Genomic DNA, 21,162 nt, shown 5'->3' on the forward strand with positions numbered 1-21,162 from the left:
ATAAACATTATAGATAGATGTGAACTTTAAATATATACACACTATATATTATATAATTATTATATGTAAATTACATGTTTTACATACATATGCCAAAAATAAGCAAAATGTAAATAGCAGGTATATCAGGTTGGTAGAATTGTAAACAATTTTCGTATTTTTGAAGTTTCCTGTATTTCCAAATATGACCACATTTTATTTTTATATCAGAAAAACAAAAAATAATTGTTGTACATTTGAAATATTTGCTTTGGTGATAATCTGAACATCTGGGGGAAAAAAACGGTTATTCTCTCAGAGTTGTCTCAGCTTTTATTAACACCTTCTTTGCTTACCAGTTCCTTTCATTATATTACTTACTATTTAATGTTTGCTCTTGAAACTTTATAAAATCCATAGAAAACTAGTTTTAGTAGCTTTTGTTCTTTAATAGACCTATACCTTTCAGGTCTCTGATTGTTATTAGTGAAGAAATGAGTGGGCCCAAAAGAAAAAGAATTGCATTTTAAAAACATATCGAGGGGGTTAATGTGGAAAGAGCTAATCGTGAATTTGACACTGAAGCAGCAGCCATGCTGTTCTCTGCCTCGGTAACTCAGCATATCATTTAAACTTCTGTATCAATTCTCTCTTCTAGACCCTGTAATATTCATAATACCCACCTCATGCAGAATTCCTAAGAGGAGCACTTTCGATAATAATGCATGTGAAAGTGCTTTGAATGACAATTCACGACATTATCATCGCCTGTAGCATTATTTCCCTGCCTGAAAAGGCAAAAGAGGTAAGATGCAGATGGTCACAGGAGCCTTAGAAATGTTTTTTTTTTTTTTCTGCTGTGCCCTCTAGCGTGAACAGTCGGAAGGTAAATATCAATATTACTCTTCCTAATTAATGGCCTCATAGGTCATGACAGGTGATTCTTTGGTTTCCATTAGCATTTCAGAGACCGTTATACACAGCCATCATTCTTTGCAGAAGTAGAGAAAACTCATTTTCCAAAGCAAAGAGTCTCAAGTCAAGGGGTCAGTCCTGGTGGAATGAAATAAAGAAGGGCAGTTTATCTTTAAGATAAGTTAGCATTTAAGCGGATGCTGGAGATTATCAGAGGTGTTTGTGGAGCATGGGGAATTTTGAAGACATATGCCTTTTTGCACATCTTTAAATGTCTATAATTGCTCAAAAACCAAGAGTGAAACAGTATTTGTGTGCAAATGTTAGAGGTTCACCCCATCCGCGGACATTCACCAAGTAAGTAAAATTAAGCACACAGTGCGAGATTATGACTGCTGTTCCATGGCTTAGTCCTTTTATATGAAAGGACGTACATTGTCCTTCCAAACTTTTGGGCTTTAACTTGGGAGCAAAAGAAACTCTGTTGACTGAGTTTATTTATTCATATGGGTGAGAAGAGATGTTGCTGGAGGTGAAGCAGATAATGGCAACCATATATAGTCCACCCCTCTATTAGCATTTTCATTTTGAATATTAAAAAGCAACAACAGAGGAGTTTTAGATTGGGTAGACAATTTGAACTTACTATAACAGAGGGGGAAAGCTTCCTTCTATTTTAATGGCTATAGAGTGATTTTTGGACATGAAAATTATAGGATGAGAGCTCAGAGTGAATAAGGAAGAAACAGTTCATATATTTTTCCTCATTAATTGGATTTGATAAGTGAGTTTTATCAGTTTAGTAATACCTGTTAGTTTCTGAGGGTTATTCTTTAAAAATGTTTAGGGATGTATTTTATGGCTATACTGTGTTGGCTACCTTGTATACTCATTGAACAGATACCTTTTAACATTTCAGACACTGACTTATTCTCTGAATTTGAAAATCTCCATTTACCACTTTCTAAAACATCAGTGCGAATTAACATAGTTTTTTTAGATTTATGGAGTAAGTTGCAGATTAAGACATGTGCCTGCTAATGAACATAGCAGGAAAGAAAATGGCCTCAAGTCTATTCATTACTATGCCTCTTCACATTTTTTTTATTGTTAAATATCTTATTCCTTGAATATGTGTGATTTGGGATTAGATGTGTCAATTGGAAGACCTCGGAGGTTCAGAAATTCATAGACATGTGAAATATAAAACCATATTCATTTAACAGATACTGATGGGCATATAAAATGGAATCTCCATCTATCTTTAGAAGTAGAAGATTAAACAGAAGTATAATTAATTTGCCATCTCTACTTCCCCGATTGAGACATTTATCAAAGTTGATCTTTAATCATTAGTTTCCTTATCTGTAAAATGAAGTCTATTATGACCTCTAAGGTCTGTCTATTTGTTAGAGGATTAGGGACAGTTTCATGTCATTACAAAAAAAAAAAAAAAAAAAATGTAAAATCCAAAAAAAAAACAAAAAACAAATAGACATTTATTTTTCCCTCACATCAAAAAGGTTGGGAGGTAGAATTCCAGGGCAGATACAGTAGCTATACAGGGTCAGGCGCCTGATCCTATCCTTCAGTTCTGCCACCTTTCATATATTTCTCACATACAAAATAGCTGCTTGAGCTCCAGCCTTTACATTAGCATTCCACAAAGCAGGATAAAGGAAGGGAGAAGAAGGCCTAGCCCCATTTTCAATGATACTTGCAATAAGTACTGTGCCACATTGTTGTTTATTTCACATCAGCCGGAATTTAGTCTCAGCACATCTAGCTGCAGGGGAAAATAAAGAATAAGACTTTCAGCTACACAGCAGTGTGTCCAATTCAAAATCAAGGTTTCTACTTCTCAGGAAAAGGGGAGAATGGATATTGGGGCAAGCAACAATTAGCCACAATTTTTAGCTCAAAAAGCCATAATCTCCTATTTCTGGGAAAATGTGACCTATGCAGTCAAGTCTGAATATATGTCAAGTGTATACAAATCAAAGAACTTAAACTACATGCCTTCATTAACCCTACCCCTTATTTAGGCCTGAGATAATGTTTTAGGCATAAATCAGAATCCTTAGACTGATTTGTGTGTGTGTCAGGAAAAAAAAAAATCTTTTCTGCAAAGTATAATGAACATAATGAATATAAATGAATATAAATATAATGAATATAAATATAGTCACTCAGCCTGTCCCTCCCTCTTCTCAAGTGTCAGCATACGCTGTGTTACCCCACACTATCAACACTTCGTATGATTAAGAGTGACTAGGAAAGGGGTACTTTCCATAAGAGCTTTCTGCACCCGCTAAGGTTACTTGGGGTCACTAATAATTGCAGCATTGTTGTATTATGCTACATAGCTTGTCTGTTGAGATAAGTCTGGGGGCTGAGGAGGGAAAGAAGTTTCTCCCAGGATAACTGAGAGGGAAAAAAAAAAAAGATCACCGAAAGTTACATCTCTGGTTTGGGCTCCATGCATAGAATCGTGTTTGAGAGTCAAAGAGAAAAAAAATATCACACATTTGTATTTTTTTTTTAAGTCCCCTGTTTTAGTAACTAATTGAAACCAGAACTGTTCTATTCTGGGCCAGCATCTCCATGGGATGTTTGCGAATATGTTGCACGTGGCTTGCTTGGAGGTTCGGGTCTTTTCATTTAATGCGTACATATTTTTAAGTGTCTCTGAGATTTTTCATCAGCCAACAAATTCCAAGAGTCCCTTTTGTTATATTCCAAGTCAGTTTCTGCTCCTGATTGTATCAAAGAGGTCAGCTGATAGGGTGCCAGAGCCACAATTTAGCTAGATGGCGGGTTCCGAATTAATGTGGTATTACTGTGTGATATAATGTCGTTTCCTAGGAAACCGCCAGCATCTGGCTAACCTCCAGGAGGACAAGTGGTCAGGAAGGTGGAGGTGGTGTTAGAACTGTTATTATTGTTTTTTCTGTTTAACGGGCAGACATGTCATGAAAACTCGTCATCGTAGAGGTCCCTTTTCTGTATCAACAAGACCTCATAGGTAGTAAAAGGTAGACAGCTGAGATTGTGTTTTCAAATGTCGCTATTGGTCTGATTTAGATTCAGCCAGAAAAATAAACATAATTTCTGATGCTGAGAAGAGATCAGAATGAGGAGAACAAATAAATAAGCAGAAAATGATTTTTTTTTTCACATTGGAATAGATGGGGGTTGTACATCTGGGGGACTCTGAATGGACCCACCACAGGCAGGTATATAAGTGGATATGACTAAAGGCTAGATGCAGACAGAAGTAATTCTTCATAAATGGGGAGAAGCAGCAGGAAGTTCCTGTAGCAGGATGGAGGGAAGGGAAAGAAAATGTAATTATTAAATATGAGGTCATTCCAGGTTGTTTGGGCCCAGGAGGATTCCCGTCATCTTACCTAAACTCTGCTTGTACAGTTTGCAAGTTTGAATGCACTCTTGACTGTAGTCTGTGTTAGGAACTGCCTAGAATTGAAAAAAATAGATGAAAGGTAAAATAATTTTTCAAGAGAGTTTCTGTTTGGGTATGTTGTGATTTCCTTCCACTAACAGATCGGGCTAAGGCCTAGGGACATTAGGCCCCCAAATGTCATTTAGATTTTTCCATAATATAGAGCAGAAGGAAAAAGAAATACTTCGAAATCAGTTGTACAGTTTTAATACTCCTTGCCGTACTATTTTTTTTTTAATCAATGCTGATTGAGATGATACCCCTCTGTGTTTTCATCCAACCCCATGCATACTTCTAGCTTAGCACCACCACACTGACAAGACGAGAGGAAGCACATTCAGACTGTGACCACCAGCCTGCCCCTCTGCCCCCATTCTGATTGGAAGCTCTTTGAAGTAGAAAGGCACCGAGTCCTTTCTACATTATATTCCACAGCCCTAATGTTCTACATGGTCCATACAGTGTTTGTTGAATAATCTGAAGAACAGGTCGCTTTTTAGTTGCATAAACAGGTGTAAGTAGATTACATTAATGAGCAATGTGGTCTTCGTGCTTATGCCTCCTCTTTCTATTGAGCTAGACACCTGAGTCCCTGCAATATTAGAGGTATCCTTGAACAGTAGGGGAAAACCATGCTTTCTTCTAACAACCGAAATATATCTACAACTTTGGCATAAAATCATTTCAAAAATGGTGCCTCACTCTAATCAAACACAGGCGATTCGACTTGGGGAGTTATTTATTGTAAATGAGGTGCTCTGTGTAATCTGACTTCAGTTTTATCAGCCTCCCAAATGCCAGTAGTTAGAGTAATTAAAATACCAGGGAGTTCTTGGGTCATCTTTCAAAGTCCACCTTTAATAGACTCTAGATAGCAAGCTTAGTAAACTGGACATTTTTAAGTTCTGAGCTTGAAAATTAAAGTCAGAACCCAAGATGTCATGGCCCCAGTATTTATCAGTTAACTCTGGTTCTGGTAGTTACCTCAGCAGTCCCACCAATTAAATCACGTCACCCTTTACCTGGAGTGAAGTGAAATGCCTACCAACTCATTCCTAACTCTGCTTCCTACCCCAGGTCTATCCAAGAAACCAACCAGAGTGGAAATAAAGCTGGCTGAGAGGAGAAAAAGGAAATGATGAAATTTGAGAATACAGTGAAAATCAGCTAGCTTTAAACGGCGGGGGTGGAAACACGCTCCCTCAGTATTGCTCCACTTTATAAATCCCATAAGGAACTTACTCTCTATGTGGAGAACACTGCCTTCTTCTGTGGTTAGACTGACCGGGCTGAGTAAATCAATTCCTGTCAAGGAGAATCAACTTTTGCTTATTTATAGCATGGTTTAAGTCCTACCTCACACTTTGTTTACTCTTTGTGGAAACTTGACCTCTGATTTTGTTTTGTGTCCTTCAGTGAAGCATCAGGCACCAGAGAAGCCCAGTCAGCAAATATCGTAAGCGCTCAGGATTATTACAAGACATGATGCTCAGCTCTTCATGGAATTAATTTGTGTAACAAGTCTGCACTGTGCCAAGGCATTAGGGGGGAAAAGAAGAAATATGCTTACTTCAGGGAACTGAGAGTCTAGAGGTTGATAGATTCTGTTTTCCATGTCTCTCCACTTGTATTTCTAAAACCACGAATAGCCAACTGACATCTAATAAGCATCTATTTCTCTGGAAAAACTGTTAGTGTAAAGTAACATGGTGAGGGAGATAAGAAAAGCAGAAAGGGGTAGGAATAGAAACAAGGAGATAGAGGTACAAAGAAACTGCAAAATATAAATTATATAGCTCTATATTTGTACCTATGAATCATCTCATTCCATCAGATATTATAATGGCATCTAGAAGGGTGCTTACTTAAATGAGATGTTCCATATAAAGCACTAGCATTCAGTAAGTATTTTATAGATATTAGCTATTCTTATTTCTACTTGTTGTTAATACATAGTAGGCACTCAGTAAAGGTTTATTAAATGAGCAGATAGGGGAGTAAATTAAGTGCTAGAATTTAAACCTGTATATAAACCGAGTATAGTATCTATAAGAATAGAGTACCTTATACAGTACAACTGAGAGCGAGATTTTGACATTATATTCTGACAAAAAAGATCTGAAATCTTAGCTTACACATAGACTTCAAAAGTTTTTCTCTCCCCAACATCATCCTCCATTTAAAAAGAAATGGCAGCAGCGTCTCCATGGCGCTGCTGGCAGGAAGAGCCATGGGAACATGCCCTTTTGTTTCACTCAGGAGGGGAGAGGCAACAATAGGAGAGAGACCAGACAGGAATGAAGGGGTGATGGTGGTAATGGAGGCCAAGGTGACGAGGCCAGGATTGGAGACCGGGACCGGGATGAGAGTGTAAGTAAGTGTGTGAAGACAGTGCCAACAAGTGGACACCCGGGGACTTCCCTGGAATGTCTCCTGATGCCACCCCTGGCCTTTTTCAGAAGTGCCAAGAGGCGCACTAGCTTCTCGCTTTAGGGGCTTAAAGCTCCAGATGGTTACCAACGGCTCTCCAAATCGGGACCACCAATGCCATCCACTGAGGAGAACTCGTTGCCCCTGATGTTTCTACATAATGATGAGCTGATTAATGGGGTCGTAGGTACAATGGTCTCTGCTGTCTCAGATTTCTGTTGGTTTGAAGCAAGCTTCAGCGGTTCCATGGGGTTCTAGGTGCTGAAGGTCTATAGATGTGCCCAGACCAACTTATCAAAGGGAATTAAGGCCACACATCTGACCAGGTAATTCAGATACAAGAATCCATGGAATCTGCTAGAGTTTCCCAAATCTATCAGCTAATTATGCAGCCTGATACTGCTTTCTTGTAACTGGGTACACACAGTCTCAAAAAGGTGAAACACTTTAAGTAAATGATTTCCGAGAGTATAGAAACTGCTTATTTAAGATCAGAAGATTCTCACTTTAGGATGGCCTCACAGAAAAATCAAATATAATGATTCACGTAATGAGTCAGGCCAGACAACTGAACTGTGGGTCTAACATTAAGACAACCAGGGGAATAGAGGAAGATGAGAAGTTTGGGAAGGGGGAGGACAGTGCAATCTTCTGGGAGTAGAATTTATTACTGAACATAAAAAAAGAAATCTGCAAGTTAAAGTTAAGAGTCATTTTGTTTATACCCTAAATGCTGCAATGTCCTTTTCCTTAGTTTGTTTATACAAGTTTTAGGGGCCAGCCACATTTTTAGCATATAATCTACATTTATTCCCAGAGTACTGCCCATAAGACAGTCCATCAGATATTTCCCCAAGGCTCTGGGAAAGGGGATAAAAGGCATATTTTTAAAGGTGGGAGTGTACGTATAAAATATGTTTGTTTTAAAGAGATCTTAAATGCTGTAGAAATAATTAGCCATGTGCACGAACCAAAATAATTAATACCAAATGGTACAGTATCTTTTGTGAATCCTGCTTCAAAACAGAACTTGAATGAAACATTAAGTTCTGTCTCCTCTCTCTTCTTCCCCCCTTGTTACTCCTGGTTTTATAATAATCACTATTACTCTCTTGGCCATGAATTTAATGTTCCTATACAGAGCCGTCCTCCTAACATATTCTTATTTCCTTTCAGGGTGTTTGCATCTTTGAGTATTATACTACTTGCTTTCCACAAGGGCCTAGACATATTAAGTATTGAGCATTTTAATTACCTAAAATGAATTAAATGCAGGTTATAAATGTGTGACAACATTAAAGAAGCTGCTAGTTACTTGCTACCTTGTCCCTGGGGCCATTTATCTAGAATAAAGACATTTTCACTTGCTGGATCCAAACTTCTTACCTTGTGGTGTTATTCCATCACAAATTGATGGAGCTATCTAGCATCCAGTTTTTGAATTTAGGGAAGGACTCAGATGATGTGTTGGAATGATGGAGAAGACAGATCCAAGTATGTGGGAGGATGGGTTGTCTGCGTTTATGTGGTCTCTACTGCATCTCTTCAAATGTAAACTTGCTACATCATGTTACTAGTAACGATTTGCATTACCTCTCACCAAATATGTCACCATTAGATTGGGATTGGTTTAAGATTGCTACAAGGCCCCCATGAATGAGCCCTAGGCTTAAAAAATAGTTGAAGAGGAAGCGAACCACAGGAACAATGTTTTCCAAGAGGTTTACTTCCCTTGAATTGAACATAATCATGTTCTCTGGCTTTCAGGGTACTTGTACGAAGCCCATCTGTTTATTCAAGCATTTGCTTAATGATGTAGGAGGCTCAGCCAGTGTAATTGCAGGCATGAGATTTTCAATGCTGAATATGTTATTCATGCACATTATTTTCCATACATAAATTTAAGATATGATCATCAATAATGCAAATTTATCCATTGAATCTAGAGACTGGAGAACACATTTAAGATGTCGCCTAGTATATCCATTCCCCAACTTTAAAGTAGGACTATAAAACTGTTCTCTTTGAAGTCATCTGTGGCCATACAGTTTAATCCAGTGGTCATTAAGTCAAAGTCTGGGCTCGTATCTTTTAGAAACTCGTCAGTGCTGCTGATGTTCAGCATGGACTGAGAACCAGTGGTCTAGTTCTTTTTCAGCTCAGGACTTCCACAGTTTCTCTGTTACATTTAATATAGTTAGGGTCTTAACTATTTTTCCTGTCTTTAACCAATGGTAGGTGTTTGCTTCTCTTCCTTTTTACTGCCCTCCTTGGGTATCTCTTCCAGTCTCGGTTTCCCTCCTGGGGTAATGGTACTGCTTCCAGAATCCTGCTTCTCTCGTCTGCACTCCTCCCTCCCAGATGAGTGCCATGTAAAACTGAATGATTCTTAAACATGATCAGCTTCTCCTCTAGGATGGTGTCCTTTCTATTTTAGTGCCGTATGGCAGTTGTATCCTTTTTATTCCCACTTGATCACTGATTCCTTTGGCTTAATTCAACTTAATTCAGTCATTCACTAAGCTTTACGAATTCTTACCTCTCTTCCAGCTCTTCACCACTTCTCTAGTCGAGACCCTAAGGCCCTGAGCTCATCTGACTGCAGCCTTCTGATAGGGAAGCAGGCAGAGAGTGAATGGTGTGATGGAGTAGGAATTGGAGAGACCGAATTCTTGTCCTGATTCTGAGTCTGATTAAAACACACTACAAAGGCCATATGACTTTAATAATGCCCAGCATTTCACTGGGCCTCAGTTTCTCTACCTATAAAATAAATCGTGTTTTATGAATGGAAAAACTATAAGTAAATATTGACTTTTGTGTATGTAAATTCATATAGATTTCAGTTTCTTGGACTTGGGTGAAACCAGCATTCGAGAATGCTGACGAAAAAAGATAAAAAGAGCTGGTGTTGCGCTCCATATTCCCATCACGCACAGTCTTCTGTATTGGTTTATTCTATGATCTCTTCTCTCTCAGTCTAGACCTCCAGAATATCAACGCCGAATACATGAGGGTTTCTGTTTTTTTCAGTGTTTTCTGAATACAATCAAAATTTTGTTTGCTCAAGATTTATCTTCCTAAAAATGTTTGACATATGCCAAATTTGAAAATTAGCTCGTTGTTTTTGAGTTACTCTTAGAACAGAAACCTGGTCTGAAAGAACTTGTTATGCAGTTAGTATTCTAGGATTTTAAAAAATCAGATCATTCGAGTGGTCTGCCTCAGTTACATGTTTTTCCCAAGGAATTTCAGGCAACTTTCTTGTTATCATCTCGTTTGTCTTTACAATTCTTTAATTTCAGACCATTTCACACTATTCTTGGCAGTTTACAAAATGAGAAACTGAGGTCTTGCAAAATTATTTGAGCCCTGACTAGAGATTCTGAAAAATTTATTCACGGAAGGGCAAAATACATTACTATTCCCTGAGCATTGCCAACAGCAAAGAGATTATGCTCAGAAATAAATGCAGCCCTGTTTCATTTTACCTTTGCTTTGAAACTCAATGAGAAAGAGCAGTGGAAACTTTTTTCCACCGAAGACCAAATTAGGTCAAAGAAATGTTTACCTCAAACCTTCTAAGTCATAGGATGAGCAGACAAGAGGTAGAAAATCCATGACCTGTGTAATGGGTAGTTCCTAATTCTTTTGTCCAAAGCACACTGAATGTATTTTGCACACTTTGGGCAGAAGACGTAGGAGGAAGAGGGAATCACTTCCTGGATGTTCCCCATGTGTCCAGAGATAAGAAATCTAGGCATTTTTTTTATTTTCTGTAGCTAAGTAGCGCAGATGTTATAAGCAAGAGGAACATTCTAGGCAACGTGCCTCAATTACTTATTTTGGTGTATTAACGACTTCAGAGCTGAGGCAGAGAAATGGAGAGTGGTCACGAGGAAGGAATGAGCCTGGTCAATGGCATGCCCAGAGTGAGCCCTTCATCTGTAAGCAGTGGTGGTTAGAGCCAGGGGTCTTAGTGGTTACAGGAGAAGGCAAGAGGGCGCAGCTCATGTTGCCAGTCTAAGGGATGGGTGAGGATTCACGGAGTAGAAAGGGGAAAGTCATGCCTTTTTTATGGATGAGGCTTCTCTTCCCCACTAGGCTCATCCATTGGGGCCGAAACTGCTCTTCTTTGTTTCTTAACTTAGAAGAGCCCGCCAAGAAAGTGGCAGATGAGTCACCTGTCACTAAGATTAGGTGTTCTTAGCACTGAGGAAAATGGAAGGTGGCAGTGAATTACCACTGCAGTTTTCCATACAGTTGAATTACCATTACTTAGCGCTCCTGATGCACAAGGTCATGTATAAGTACAAGAACATCTGTAGAGAACAGATTTGACTGGATTCTGCCCTCAGCAAACTGAAGCAAGCCTGGATCACTGCAAAGGAAAAGGCCTCGGACCTTTCTTCTATTTATGCAGGGAGTTAGAGATAATTAAACACTATACATAGCAGAGGCCTTCATAATTAAAGTGATTGCCTCTCCACCAAGAGAGGCAGGAGGAAAGATGCACACGGTGGAATCGGGGGACATGGGATGTGCTAAAGTCAAAAGGTTACAGGACACAGGCACATGTGGCTGGCGGGGCCTGTGGCAGAGTCTCTAGATCTGTTTCAGTTCAGCTCTCTGTGCTCCTGGTTGTAAGATGTAAGCTGTGTAATGTGGCTGCTGCTCCACTGAGCTTCCTGCCTCTTGGAGAACTGGGCTCTCGATATTTATGAGTATTTCTTGTTCCTGTCACAAATTGGGGGGACAGCCCAGATGACATCAGGCACCTGTCAGCCTTTCCTCTTAATCAAAATGCTGCTCTCTGAGCTCCTCAGGGCTCCTCTCCGCTCTCTGCGCCCTCAAAATCACAGGAAATTCAACTATCCTTTAAACATCTCAAAAAATAAATACTAGATTTTGTTTTCTGGGGAAAGCATGGCTCAATAAAAATAAATTTCATGTGGACCGATGGATAAAATTGGAGCTCCGTACTCAGTACGCTCATAGATTGGCTTGGAACCCAGCATTTCATTTGTGTTTTTCTGTAGTTGGAAATTGGTAGGCTTTAGAAATAAAATGCCCCTGGCTTTTTTTTTTTGTGGAATGCATATAATATTTTAGGCACTGTCCTAGGTCCCGGTGTGGCGGATACATGAACATGTTTCTTTCTCAGGAAACTTAGAGTCGTGTGGTGATTCTCAACCACAGCTGAAATTCTAGATGCCTCCTCCCACCCCTAGGCTTTATAACATGGTTAGTTTGGGGTGTGGCCTGACCAGCAAGATTTTTTAAATCTCCCCAGGTGATTCTAATGAGCTCCCAAGGTTGTGGACTATGGGTCTGGTGTAGTAGGTTCCGAAACTTAACTGCCAATTAGAATTACCCGAGGAATTTTAACAAAATATATGTTCAGGCACCCCAGCACAGAGCTACTGAGCTTTGGAAAACTACAAGAAATGTGTATTTTTACAGAGGCACAAGTGTTTCTGATAATCGACTTCGGGCAGTGATCCCCAACCTTTTTTGCACTAGAGACCTTTGCTCCTATGAGAATCTAATGCCTGATGATCTGAGGTGGAGCTGAGGCAGTGATGCTAGCGCTGAGGAGCGGCTGCAAATACAGATGAAGCTTCCCTTCCTTGCCCTCCGCTCACCTCCTCCTGTGTGCCCAGTTCCTAACAGGCCACTGACCGGTATCATCAGCAGCCCGGGGGTTGGGTATCCCTCATTCAGGGAACCCTCACTGTAATGTACTCATACATAATTGTAATCTAGAAACATAATGCTTATAACAGTTCTAATTTCTTTATTCTCATAGACAAAGCTATTTTTACTCTTTCAGATAATGGCCAAGTGCGTTTGTAGTTGTTTTTAATGAGAGTTTCACAGCATTCTAAAATTACCAACCCACCGGCAGAACTCCCCGTTCTCTGAGCTCTTTTCCCTGCCACGTTTCTATCAGAGGACCTGTTTTCTGCCTGCTAAGTAATCTATTTTGTGTGGAGTATTTTCATAGACTCCCACATGTAGACATGCCCACTATCCTCTTCTGTTGCTGAAGTCTGACTATAACTTCGCCATCATGCTTCTGTCGAAGCACAAATCGAGCCTTTGGGGTGTGCCTGGCTGTGGTCATTTCCTCTAAAGGTCTCCCACCATACTGAGGTTTGTTCATCAGGAAGTGGAGTCCGGCGTGCTGCTCTGTCACCTGGTCCTGGAAGTTGGTGTGAGGGATCTTGTAAACCCATGTGTTTAAATAAAAAATCTGCCACACTGTCCTTGAGCACAGTTTAAAATCAGCTTTGAAACAGAAAACAAAACCCTGCCGTCTAAAGCAATTCTCGTGCCTGACCGTTCGCAGCTTGTGGACGCCTCCCTGGCTGGTCCCTTCTGATCTCTCGTTGTGAACTTTCTGCAAAGTTCTCAGGAGCTAACACTTTGTATATATCACTAGATATGTTTATAATGGGTTCATTTTATCATTTACCTTGGAAATGCTACTGACTGATCCAATCACAGGTTTACTGCTGTTTTTCACCACCCCATCCACCATTCCATGAAACGGAGCAAAATGGAAGCAAACTATATATTTTTTTTCAAAATCATAGGACAGAGAAAGATAGCAAGTGTTGAGACTTGGCCTTATGAAAAAAATAAAGAGTATCAAGCAGAAATAAAATATCTCAATATTGAAGGGGTGCATGTTTCTACTTAACAGTAACACAGTTTTTCCTTTGGAAGCCTCTCTTTATTTGTATTTTTGTTTGTTTTAAGAAAAGCCTAACTAGCCTGTTTGAAGAAATTATAGTGAAATAAAGGCCTTTTTCTTCAATTTCCCAATCAAAACTCTAGTCTGTAAAAGACCAGGAATGGAGTGAGTGGCCCTCTGCCCACATCTTGGGCTCTGTATATCATGACATCAAGGACGCTGATTAATAGCAGCCGAAACACTGAGATGAGGCCCAGTTTCCCTTCACTCTGTTGGAATTACATTATAAGGAGCACTTATTGATCCTACATACTTGAGAATGAAGCAAAACTTCTTTAAAACCAATCAGGAAAAATAATACCTTTCTTAGAGGATACTAGCAGGACTCAAAATGAAAATACTTTGTGGCAAATAATGAAAATAACGAACACATTGACAGAATTCTCAGAGTACTCTGACCATTTCCTTCACATTCTTAATAATCATGCAGGAAAAAGAAAAGAGCATTGACACAGTTCCCACTGAAAAGAGAAGCAGTTTTTAGCTAATAAGTATCGTATGTGTGATCTGTACTTAGGTACTGTGCTAAGCGTTAACATACATTATCTCATTTAATGGTCACCCTAACCCTGCAAAGTAGATATTATCCCCATTTTAATACAAGGAAGCAGAGGCTTGGTCAGTAGCTTGCTGTGACACAAAGCCCTGGTCCTAAACAAAGGCATTCCTATCAGGTATAACATAGATTGCCTAGCTCTTTGTTTGGGCAAAGCCAAAAGCCTTATTCCAAGGTGGATATGGGAAGAAAGGACAAGTGTGAGGCTTATTTCCCCAGTGGCGGAAACATTTTGAAGGAAGATTGACAATATTAGGGGAGTAACTGAATATAGGAGTTAAGTGGCAGGGAGACATCAAAAATGATGCTCTGCTTTTATGTCTGGGGAAATGGTCCAAAACCATTGACACCAGTATGGGACCAGAGTCGATACCGGTTTAAGAGTAGTGGGGGAGTTGGAGCATCCATGTAGAAATTCTTGGCAGGCTGTTGGAGATAGGAGGCCAACGTTCAGGCAAGAAAACATATTCAGATCTTTCGTGATCAACACTGCACTTTCTCAGATACATCATCATACAGTGTTTCGGAGCAATCTTTTGGAGATGTTATTATTGTCATTCACACTTTACAGATAAGGAGACTGAGGCTCAGAGGGTTTAAGTGTCTCCCAAGGCCACAGTGATAGTAAAGAAAATGAGCTTTGTTGTCAACAGAGCACTGACTTCTGTTGTTGCATTTTCATTTGTCTGTTAAACATTTTATTACCTGCTTAGATGACAGCCCTCTGATGCCTCCTGCAGCATTATTTGTTCTCTTCATTTGCTATTAGTGCCTTAAATAAAAGAGCTGGCCGTTTTTTGTGCATTTACAATGTTGTAGAGATTCTACTTAGGGCAGAGGTATTCTAAACAGATTAAATAGGAAAGAGATTGATTTAATCTGTAATGAGTAATTGTGTCTGAAGAAAGTACTGTGCTCTGTGTTCAGATAAATCAGAAAGCTTCCATATATACTGTAGCAATAAACAGCAAGTAATACCAACAAACCCAAATTTAAAACATGAATGTATTTGAATTTTACTTTTGAATACAAATGTAATTGACAGTTTGTTCTGCAGACAAGGCTTTTGTTCAGTTTAGGAGAAAAAAAAATACCACTGCTCTAGCGTGCATTATTTTCTAGAAGAGGATAGTTTTCGAGACTCAGTAAACTTTCTGAACTGATAAGACTTGAAATCCCTCAATAACAGAGGTGACAAAAGCAACCTTTTAATTAAAGCTTGTTCCACCTAATATCTTCTCTGGAATTGACTGATGCACATGATGCATGAAGTAACTTGGGAAAGAACTCAAAGGGAGAAAGTGTGTTTTATTTTAATACAGTTGAAAATATGACCTAAGCGAAGGCGGTAGGGAAGAGGGCCCTTCTCAAGAGATAACTGTAACAACCTACTTATTGTCTGGCAGCATGCCAGACTCTGGACAAAGTTCTCTGAATGCGTGAACTCACAAAAAGCCTTGGGGAAGTCCTGGTATTATTCTCACCTTAGAGATAAGGAAACTGAGGCAGAGCTGCTGGGTGAAGTCTCACTTCAGCAGTTAGGATCCCAAGCCTATGCCTTCAGCTCCACAAGAGGAGATCATTTGATGCTTGAAAGCAGTCCATTGCTAGAGGTGGCCTTCCTTGAGGGCTCCAGCTGGGATGCAAGGCTCTGACTGCATTGTCCCATTCAGCACCATCACAACCCCATGAGATTCGGCTTATTATGACCTCGATTTTCTTAAAGAGGAAAGCAAAGCTTAGAAAGTTGAGTAACTTCCCCTAGAGTCACCAATTACCAGATGCCAAAAGCCAGAAGTCTAGCTCAGGTCCATGTGACACCAGAGTCAACCATATGCTGATTTCCCTGCTGTATGAATTATGTTAGAAAGAGTTGTGGGTTTCTAAATGCAAAGAACCAGCAAAGCATTTCTTCTCTTTGACCAGCTTTTCGTGACAACCTCTCTTTCACTGCGTGTCCAAGAAGTACTGCATAGCAGGGGATTCCCTCTTCCCAGACCCTAAATTAAATAAAAGAATATAAAACTGCCCTGACATTTCCTGCTGAATGCTATTGAGTTGACAGTGTGGCTCATTCAGAGGGCGTCGGCATTCTTCCAGGGAGAGTGTAAAAAAATTTTTTTTATTGAATGAATACCTGATTAAGCTAATGACGCTGAGCCAGGGGGAGGAGGAGCAACGTAGCAGCCAAATTCTGTAGGGTTTCTGGCAGCTCATTCACGGCCTTCAGTGCACCACCGGCTTCACGCTGGGCCGCCTGCAAGCCCCAGGAGAAGCTGCAGTAATTACTCAGCTTTTTGATTGGAAACAGCCGCAGGTAGCAAGTCATCCCATTGTCCGTTTTGCTGGCGATTGGAAAGGACTCAGGCTTCTTGGGCTCCACTGTAGCAGCCTCACGCGGAAATAAATGTAGGTGGAAAGTAGGTTTCCCACGTGTTCCTCTTTTCAAAGTGGACCATTCATCTTTTGAGGATCAGAACCCAGCCACCCATTCACTGAGTATGAGTCATACCTCTCATTTTAAAACAAACGCTTATTTCAGAGAGAATTCTTATCTTGGCTGATTTTTACAGCTTGTCTCCCTATTCTTCCTATGCTTGATTTAGTCTGGTTTCAATAAAATTGTTATCTTTGTAAATACATATTCCTTCCAGTAAATCCAAAGACTGCCAGAAGCATTTCCTTAGGATTGATGGTAGGACAATCTGGACATAGTTTTGGATAATTGGATGTGGATTTTTAGAGGCCTTCTTGCATAGCATACATCTTTAACGACATTTCACGTGGCGTACTTGGACTTCCTGCTACGGGAAGCATCCGGGGTTGATATTCTCACAGGAGAATTTGTATTAGAAATAGAATCTCGAAGTGCAGATGCTTTTCGAATACACCGTATTTTATTTTCCTCCACCGTGAGTTCCATTTTTGATCCAACACTACCATTACATCAAAAAAGCTAGAAGAAGATCCAGAAACACTTTGCCTTTTAGTAGCCAATTTTTAAGAAAGACTGCAATGGACAGCCTTGGGATGAGAACAGTAAACCAACAAAGAAAGAACAACAGCCCTAAAATCCCAAGGGGCTATGAAATTTCAGTCTATACCCAGCATGGGGAGTTTACGATCTAATGAGGAAGACACGTGAAAACAAGTAAAAAGTACAGTGAACACAGTGAAAGACTGTGGTTATTCTGTAAGTTCTGGTGAGCTTCCGAGAAGGAAGGGATGAGCAAGACTGCAGTGGTCTTAAGTGGCTTAGCCAGGGTTTCAGGAATTACTACAAAAGAAAGTAGCCATCAAAAACCCACTATGGGCAAAGGCATGGAGAGAGAGTGGCTCGTGTCACTGTGCATGGAAACTGAATGAATAGCTGAGCAGACAGCTATAGGACAGTGTGTGCATAGACAAAGCAGGATGTTAAGGGGCACGGAGGTTTTGGATATAGGGTGAGGGTGGAGAGAGACTTAAGTGACAACTAAGGAGAGACATGAGAGAGAGCTTAGAACTGTGATTCTTAAAGTATGGTTTCTGGACCAGCAGTGTCTACATCATCTGGGAATTCTAGATATGCGACCCACTGGATTAGAAAACAGGCAATAAGGTGCATTGTGGAGGGGCCAGTGGCGGGAGGGGGAAGTGCTCATGCAGAACAGAGGAGATGCACATAGCTGGTCCGTGGCCTGTTAGGAACTGGGCCTCACAGAAGGAGGTGAGCAGCAAGTGAGTGAGCAAAGCTTCATCTGTATTTGCAGCCGCTCCCCAGCACTAGCATCACCGCCTCAGCTCCACCTCAGGTCATCAGCCATTAGATTCTCACAGGAGCACCAGTCCCTGGTGCCAAAAAGGTTGGGGACCACTGCCCTATGACCTTAAGCCATGTGTTTGAGGACTGGAACAGGACACGACTGCACCCATGTGTTTCCATTTTATCTGTGGTGCTTTCACGCTACAGTGGCAGAGTTGAGTCATGGCCTATAAAGCCGAAATTATTTACCTGTGGCCCTTCACCAAAGTTTGCTGGCCCCTGATTAAGAGGGTGGGACTGACACTATGTAGTAGTTTAATACAAGGCAGAGGATGAGGACAGGGGCACCAACCAGCCCTCTGTCTTGAGTAAGCAACGACAGGATAGAGAACTTTGGGTACTACCTTAAAATGATGCTTCTTAACTTTGTATTGCTCAAGCTCGCCATTGTGAATGAGGGAAAGTGCATACAATTTTAAGGGTTTAAAGATGTCCTGAAGTCCAGCCATGGAAAGCAGGCTAACTCCAGCAGATATTTCGGGGATCCATGTAGCTTTAAGTAGGACTGGGATAGGAGGCAGCACTGTGAAGTTTAAAAACAGAATTGCAGTTGGTTTGCAAACTTTTTAAATTATGACTTATAATTTAAATTTTTTTTATTATGATAAAATGTATATAATGTAAAATTTACCATTTTAACGATTTTTAAGGGTGCATTTCATTGGCTTAGGTACATTCACATCACTGTGTAATCATCACCAGTATTTATCTCCAGAGGTTTTTCATCATCCCAAACCGTAACTCTGTATTCATACTAAACAGTAACTCCCATTGCCCCTCCCTGCAGCCCCTGATAACCTCTGTTCTACTTTCTGTCTCTGTGAATTTGCCTATTTTAAGTACCTCCTAGGAGTGGAATCATACAATATTTGTCCTTTTACATCTGGCTCCTTTCACTGAGCATTAACGTTTCATGATTCGTGCATCTTATAGCATGTATCTGAATTGCGTTCATTTTTTAAAGCCGAGTAAGAGCCAATTGTGTGGATATACCACATATTGTTTATCCATTCCTCTGCCGATGGACATTCAGGTTATTACCACGTTTTGGCTGCTGTGAATAATGTTGCTATGCATGTTGTCATATGGTACCTGTTTGAGTCCCTGCTTTTAATTCCTTTGGGTATATACCTAGAAGTGGGATTGTTAGATCATGTGGTAATCTACATTTAACTTTTTGAGGAACTGCCAAACAGTTTTCTGCAGTAGTGCTCCGTTTTACATTTCTATCAGCAGTGCACAAGGGTTCCAATTTCTTCACATCCTCACCAATACTTGTTATTTTCCTTTTTTTTTTTCTTTTTTTTAAGTAATGGCCATTCTTTGGGTGTGTAGTGGTGTCTTACTGTGGACATGTAATTTACTTTTAAAGTGCAGTAGTAAAAGGAAGTGAGAACACCATTTTTATGTTGATGGAGTGAGGGAAATGATTGGAGACTATATTTAAACATCTCAAGACATTCCGCTGGGCAGTGCTGGAGTTAACAGGGAACTTAAAGGTCATTATTCCAGGAGTGCTCTCCTCTGGCTGCACATTAGAGGCCTAGTGCTGGTCCCCACCTTCAGGAATTTTGATTCGGTTTGTCTGGGAGAGTCTAGACATTAGTACTGTTTTTAAAAGCTCCCCAGGTGTGTCCAATGTGCAGTGAGGGTTGACGTCAGTCTGCAGGTGAAGAGAGCGTGGTCCTGAGACCAATGCATTGAGCTTTCTTGTTTCTGAGCCCAGAGCTGCTGTCGCCAAGATACCCATTGTTCAGTCTGACCAAAAACACAGTGAAGTCAGCACTGTCCTAGGCACATTTGCAGTTACCTCTGTGCCCTAAAGGAAGTACTTTCTCCAGAATCCGAAGAGCCAGGTGATGGAGCCCAGCCCTCCATTTGGTCAGGATCCAGTAGCCATGGGAGATTTCTAGTAAGTCGTCTCTACTAAACAGACTGAGAATATGGAGACACCGCCAAGTTAGTTGATGAGCTGGCTGCCCTCATTGCTCCAGCACTTTCAACTGTATGCTCAGAACATTGAACCGCTGCGCTCAATGCTTCTTACATGTGTGTGCCATCTGAGTAATTGCCATGGGGAGCTTTCCGGGGCCAGGCCTAGATCAAATTCTACCAGGTAGTATTTCTCCTCCCCCTTTCTGTTCCACTCATCTGTCTGTCCACTTGCCATTGTTTAGGGGTGCATAGATTTGGATTGATCTAATCCTTGGTTCATGATGCATTCTGATCCCTGAACCCTGATGAATTTCATTAATTATGTTTATTACTTGATCTTTTTATTTTAAGTATATAATCATCACAAGCTATAAGAAGTTTATGGGCCAGCTACAAAGTGAGAACAGTTTGCACAAGACTACCCTCACTTCTGACACCAGTTGCAAGTTTAGAGGGCTTCCTTAACTACCATCAGGTTGGATAATTCACTAAAAGGACTCACAAAACTCACTGAAAGCTGTTATGCTCATGGTTTCAGTTTACTACAGAGAAAAGATTCAGATTATTAAAATGAGCCAAGGAAGGAGGCATATAGGGCAGGGTTCTGGAAGAGTTCAAACCTGGAGCTCCCAGGCACCTTCTCCTCATGGAATCGCAGATGGCATTACTTCCTCCTGGCTACAGTGTGCGACACTGCGTGTGGAGAAGTGCCAGCCAGTGAAACTCTCCTGATTCTTGGGGTCTAGCCTTTTCATGGGAGCTCAATCACGTACCACCCACATGACTGACCTTTTGTCACCAGCACCTCCTGAAGGTCTAGCTAATACCTTTAGTCATTAATTTCCCCAGAGATTAGAACTGATACCACATGGCCCAAAGCCCCTATCATAAGTCACATTGTTAAACTGTCCAATGGCCAGAGCCCCCAGGCCAACAGACATACTCCTATGGGCAGGACATTCCAGAAGTCTAGAGATCACCTTAGCCAAAGGCAAAGGCCAGACCTCCCTTTGTTCAAGGTTAATCCTCACTACACACTAGCAGGTCTACTGCATAATCTAAGAACTAAAACCCAGGTTGTTTAATTAGACGAATCAAGATTTTCATTTTATTTCTGCCATTTATTAGCATGGAATCTTAGGCAAGTCACTTATAAGCTGAGCCTCGGTATCCTTGCCTTTCCAGTGAGATGATCATACACTGGTTGTTATTTGTATGTAAAGCATCACCATAGCCTGCACGCAGAAAGCCTCAGTGACTTCTGTCATACCCAGGTTGCCCTGGGGAGATTGAGTCCCAGGAGCTCTCAGGGCCTTTGT

At 40.6% G+C, this 21,162-nt stretch overlaps 1 protein-coding gene across 13 annotated transcripts in view; it reads left to right on the plus strand.

The window, feature by feature from the left end:
- The window catches only part of ATXN1 (ataxin 1), a 364,038-nt gene that overhangs the window by 309,329 nt on the left and 33,547 nt on the right, over positions 1–21,162 (plus strand). The window contains exon 1 of one of the 13 annotated variants that reach the window (XM_036236934.1): positions 43–784. The exons of the other annotated variants lie outside the window; for them this stretch is intronic. The gene's annotated coding sequence lies outside the window, so the exon portion shown is untranslated. Of the gene's footprint in view, positions 1–42; positions 785–21,162 lie in introns of those variants that run through there. 13 annotated transcript variants of the gene reach the window in all.

The sequence above is a fragment of the Rousettus aegyptiacus genome, unplaced genomic scaffold, assembly GCF_014176215.1.
Source record: "Rousettus aegyptiacus isolate mRouAeg1 unplaced genomic scaffold, mRouAeg1.p scaffold_m13_p_1, whole genome shotgun sequence".
Lineage (NCBI taxonomy): Eukaryota > Metazoa > Chordata > Mammalia > Chiroptera > Pteropodidae > Rousettus > Rousettus aegyptiacus.